This window comes from Monodon monoceros, unplaced genomic scaffold (assembly GCF_005190385.1).
Source record: "Monodon monoceros isolate NGI ecotype Baffin Bay Population unplaced genomic scaffold, NGI_Narwhal_1 Super_Scaffold_21, whole genome shotgun sequence".
NCBI classification, from domain to species: Eukaryota; Metazoa; Chordata; class Mammalia; order Artiodactyla; family Monodontidae; genus Monodon; species Monodon monoceros.
This window is the reverse complement of record NW_021703778.1, coordinates 26,933,978-26,940,195: the sequence shown is the minus strand read 5'-3', so window position 1 is coordinate 26,940,195 and position 6,218 is coordinate 26,933,978.

Genomic DNA, 6,218 nt, shown 5'->3' with positions numbered 1-6,218 from the left:
TAATAAGTGATCAATACATGTCCAGGTTTATGTATAAAGTATAATGAGGAAATAAAAATGTCTTCATCCCATAACCCAGAATAACCACCCTTAACATTGTCTCCCAACTTGTTAAAGAGCACTCTGAACCTCCCTCCCAGATCCCCTCAACACCATCTTACTCTGGGTGAGAACAAAGGGTGTGGTCCCCACCTCCACGGAGCTCTCAATCCAGCAAAGGATGCAGACAATAGTTGGGAAACGGAAAATTTGAGTGTTGTTACAACCTGCAGTGACAGGAGGAAAGCAGCCTTGGTCCCGAGATGAACAAAGGCAGAGGAGGGAGGCATTCCGGGACAGAAGGACCAGGGAGGGCCTTTCTAGGGAGACGGCATCCAAATGGAGGATGAACAGTGGGAGAAGAGCTTTCCAGGCAGAGGGAATGCAGGTGTCACAGCCCAAGCCCAGAGAGAGGAGAGGGCAGGCCTCACCTGGGGAGCAGAGAGGGGCCCGCGGGGTCTGGAGCTATTGCAAAAAAGCAGAGCGACAGGACATGCCTGTGAGATGTGGGTGGGTATGGCCAGGTCTCACAAGGTTCTGCAGACCTCAGTTAGAAGTTCTTTTCTTTCTTCTTTTCCTTTTAAACAAAGGAGAAAATGAACCAAGGTTTGGCTTAAGTAACTAAGGAGATGATGATCTGACTTAATGAGCTAAAGGTGGCTGTGAAAGAAAAGAGATGAGGTAGACATGGGGCTAAAAGGTTGGTTTTGCCTGTCTACACAAGGCACACAGTGATTTTAGGACACTGTAGGTTATTTGGTCAGAGACGGTGTGTGTGTGCGGGCAAGATTCTGGTGCTGAAGGAAGTAAGCAGGACCAGACATATACATTTATGAGTCATTAGCACATGCGGGACACTTTAAGTGATGGAGATGGATACACTTAGGAACAGAGTGTAGACAAAGACAAAGAGAGAGGGTCCAGAATTACCCTCTGAAAAGTCAACAGCTGGAGGTCAAGTTGAGAAGCTGCTGCTGGAGAGACAGAGAAGAATGGACCAGGGAAGCAGAGGCCAAGAGAGCTTGCTATCCTTGTCACCGAGGGGAAGGTTCCAAGAGGGGCGCTGTCAAGGGTGTGTGGTGATGCGGAGGTGGAGGAAACTGAAGGTAGGTGGACAGGATGGATGCCTCATCCCCACATCATCCCAGACTGGCCACAATGGACTATGAACCACAGATGTCCCCTCATTAATACTAACAGTACGGTGCGCAACTGTCCCTTCTTGGCATGCCCTCTGCCTGTGTGTCAGACCCTGGCCTGCTTAAAGCCCAGTCTGGCCCCTCCAGTGCATCCCCACGCTGTGCCGAAGGGAGGGACTTTCAAACACGCCTGCTGATAATGTCATTCATGTGTTGGAAACCTGGCAATGACCCACCTACCCTACCCACTGTCTCAGGATAAAAGTCAAACTCTTTAATATGCAAGACCATTGATGGGCATTTAAGTTATTTCCTGTTTAAGGCTGTTGCACCAAGACCACCATGAGTTCTTACACTTATCTTTCAGGATTTTTGTACAGATGTTTCTTTGGATGTACAAATGGGCTGAAAATAAAGATCTAAGTAACCTATTTTATAAAACAGAAAAAGAAAATCCAACTAAAATGAGAAAAATTAGAAGTGAGGATTTAATAAAGATGAGAGAAGTTATCAAGGAAATATAAAGCAGGCAATAGAGGAAATCAGTAAATGCCAAATGTGGTCCTCTGAGTCAACTGACAAAAGAGACAAAACAGCAAAACTGACTGAGGAAAAATGGAAAAAGCCTAAGTGCATAATATCAGGAATGAAAAGGTGGGGGCATCGATGCTGATCCTAAAGACATTAAAAATAAGGGCAGGTTGTATCAGTTTCCTGTTGCTGATGTAACAAGTTGCCACAAACTTGTGCTAAAAGCACAGATTTTGTTTATCTGAAGGTCCAGGAGGTCTTACAGAGCTAAAATCAAGGTGGTGGCCACATGTGTTCCTTCTGGAGGCTCTCAGGAGAGTCTGCTTCCTGCCTGTTCCAGCCTCCGGAGGCACCCAAATTCCCTGGATTGTGTCCCACTCTCAGGGATACCATCATCCATCCTCTGCTTCTTCTCTGACTCAAACCCTCCTGCCTCTCTCTTTCACTTAAAAGGATGCCATGATTACACTGGGTCCACCCGGATAATCCAGGATAATCTCTCCATCTCAAGGTCCTTAATTTAACCACATCTAGAAACTTCCTTTTGCCATGTAAAGTAACATATTCACAGTTCTGGGGAAAAAGAAACACAGGGTATTATGAACCCTGTATTGAAAATAACTTTGAAATTTAAGATGGCACGAACAAATTTTTTAAGAACAATTTTCCAGAACAAAAACAAGAAGAAACAACTATCTTTATAATTCTATTTCTCAGTGGAGTTGAATCTACAATTTAAACCATTCCCAATAAGAAAACTCAAGTCCCAGAGGACTGCAGCATTAAATCACTAAAAATACTTAAGGAAGAACTCACACTAATCTTATACAAACTCAACCAGAAAACAATAAAAGTGGGAACATTTCCAGACTCCTTCTGTGAGGCTAGTATAACTTCAAGGTCAAAATTTAGCAAGGACATTATAAGATAGGAAAATTACAGGCAAATCATTCTCATAAACACAGGCACAAAAATCCTCGACAAAATATTAACAAATGAAACTAATGATGTATAAAAAGAGTAATACATTATAACTATGTTGGGTTTATTCTAGGGATGTATGTTTGATTTAAAACTCAAAATTAAAACAATGTGACATCATATTAAAGGAAAAAAATCACATGAGATTCTCAAAAGATGCAAAATACGCCCTCTATATTTTCAGCACCCATTCATAATAGAACTTGTAGCAAACCATAAATAAAGGGAGATTTCCTTATACAGTAAAGGATGTTTACCAAAACCCCTGAAAATATTATACTAGAGAAAAAAATACTTTGAGAGCTTTCTGCTTCTGACTGGGAATTCACTCTAACACTTTCTATTCAGTAGTAAACTGGAGCTCCTCTCCAGTGCAATAAGACAAGCAAGAGAAATAAAGATCCTGAGACTTAGAAAGAAAACTGTCATTTTGCATAGACAGCATAACTGTGCAGATAGAAAATTCATTAGAATATGCAGATAAACTGTGAGGATAAATGAGTTTAACAATGTTATCCAAGAGAGAAGTGTGCAGATATACACAAAAAGATATTTATGAGAATGTTCATAGTAGCTTTATTCACAACAGCCCTACACTAGAAACAGCACAAAAGTCCCTTAACAACATAGCACTAAATAATTTGAGTTATACTGATACAATGGAATTCCTAAAGCTATGAAAAAGAACAAACTATGTATGCACACCCGTCAGACATACTATATGATTCCAATTATATGAACTACAAAGCTAGTAAAATAAATTTGTAATGGTAGCTGTGAGAACAGTGGTCACCTTTACAAAGGCTATGATTTGAAAATTCTGGGTGTTGGTAATGTTCTATAACTTGATCAGGATGGTGGTTATATGCATATGCTCATTTTTTTAAAAATGTAATGGACTGTACACTTATGATTTGTATACTTTACAACATGAATGTTGTATGTAAGAAAAAAGTTAAAATACTTTAAGGCTGAAATGAACTAAATAAATATATTAGCAAAAAAATGCACTAAATAAATACATCGTATCTGTAAACAATTATATACTTATGTGGGCATACTCATTTGATGTAACAGCTGTAACTTTAATCACTACAATGTTATTTTATTTTTTTCAATAGATTTCGAGTTTTTCTGGATTTTTCACTAAGGCTGTCTACACACGTAAACCAGGTACCTGAATTGGTACCAGGCAGGAGTTGGGAAAGCTAGGGACTATCTGACTGCCTCTTCATTCACTTTAAGATCAGTCATATGGGTACCAAGATTTTCTTAAAAAATGACAGCAGAATCTTAAATCTCCTGCAAACAGCTGTGACTTGGGATTCAGAAAACAAAAGCCATGATTCAAAATCCTGCTACTTGCTTTTGACTGGTGGTCCTTCTCAACCCTGCAAAGCTTCATTTTGTTCTGGCCTGTGTCCCAAGGTTGTCGTAATAACATGTACTGAAAGAACTGTTTGCTGGAGAGAGGACATGTAAAATATGAATGGAATTTTGCCGATAACATTTAATATGCTGGTTACCACAATCATTTACCAACAGGGAACCAAGCCTGCTCTGAAGTCCTCGAATGGAAATCACCCTTTGTTCCCTCAGGGACACACAAAGCCACTGTTCCCATAGCAACACTGTCATGTGATGTGAGAAATCAGGGCTAGGCCTTGAATGATAAAACAAAAGAGAGTGTTAGCTAGCTAGCAAGGAAAACATCATGGGAGGATAGTGCCAGGTCTCCAATAAAAGGAAGTAGTGTATGCATATGTACACCTTGTGTAATACTTTTTATTCTTGAGAACTGTAAATAACCTATCTTTTTCAAAAAGCTTTTATTTTTTTTAAAAGTCAGTATTTCATTTGATATGTCAGATCACTTAGAAAAATAAGGTTTTTCTTTGGCTTTCACTAACATCTATTTTTCTCTTGCATGTAGTCAAGAAGAAATTGAAGACAAAAGAATTCATTTGCCCAAATCCTTGAGATGTTGTGACTTTGGCCCTTAGGGAAGAAAGGAGGGGAGGAGTGAGGGGCTGAAGTAATGTTTACTAAAGATCTAGATGGAATGAATGTGTAGATCTTTTATAACATGCATAGATTTCTTATTATATGTTTTTGAGAATTCAAAATATTCAAGATGTTATAAATATATATTATGGATTTCTTTTTTAAGAGAAAATGTTTTGAGAAAATCCTAATTAGTAGTCAGTGAAGTTTGACTTCTTTTCCCACAGCTTCCAGGGAAAGTACCAGAAGGCCAAGATTCCTCTTTACCCTTTTCAAGTCCTCAGTAGACTCCCTCTGGCGACAGCACCAGAATCACAGCTAACTGCTGAACAATCATCGACGAAGACACTGGAACTCAACAAAAAAGATATGCCACATCCAAAGACAAAGGAGAAGCCACAATGAGACGGTAGGAGGGGTGCAATCACAATAAAATCAATTCCCAAAACTTCTGGGTGGGTGACTCACAAACTGGAGAACACTGATACCACAGAAGTCCACCCACTGGAGTGAAGGTTCTGAGCCCCAAGTCAGGCTTCCCAACCTGGGGGTCTGGCAACAGGAGGAGAAACACCCTAGAGAATCAAACTTTGAAGGCTAGCGAGATTTGATTGCAGGACTTCGACAGGACTGGGGGAAACAGAGACTCCACTACTGGAGGGCACACACAAAGTAGTGTGTGTATCGGGACCCAGGGGAAGGAGCAGTGACCCTATAGGAGACTGAACCAGACCTGCCTGCTAGTGTTGGAGGGTCTCCTGAAGAGGCGGGGTGTGGCTGTGGCTCACAGTGAGAACAATGACACTGGCAGCAGAAGTTCTGGGAAGTACTCCTTGGTGAGAGCCCTCCCAGAGTCCACCATTTAGCCCCACCAAAGAGCCGGGTAGGCTCCAGTGTTGGGTCGCCTCAGGCCAAACAACCAACAGGGAGGGAACCCAGCCCCACCCATCAGCAGACAAGCGGATTAAAGTTTTACTGAGCTCTGCCCACCAGAGCAACACCCAGCTCTACGCATCACCAGTCCCTCCCATCAGGAAACTTGCACAAGCTTCTTAGATAGCCTCATCCACCTGAGGGCAAACAACAGAAGCAAGAAGAACTACAGTCCTGCAGCCTGTGGAACAAAAACCACATTCACAGAAAAATAGACAAGATGAAAAGGCAGAGGGCTATGTACCAGATGAAGGAACAAGATAAAACTCCAGAAAACAACTAAATGAAGTGGGGATAGGAAACTTTCCAGAAAAAGAATTCAGAATAATGATAGTGAGGATGATCCAGGACCTCGGAAAGAAAATGGAGGCAAAGATCAAGAAGATGCAAGAAATGTTTTAAAAAGACCTAGAAGAATTAAAGAACAAACAAACAGAGATGAACAATACAATAACTGAAATGAAAAATACACTAGAAGCAATCAGTAGCAGAATAACTGAGGCAGAAGAATGGATAAGTGACCTGATAGACAGAATGGTGGAATTCACTGCTGAGGAACAGAATAAAGAAAAAAGAATGAAAAGAAATGAA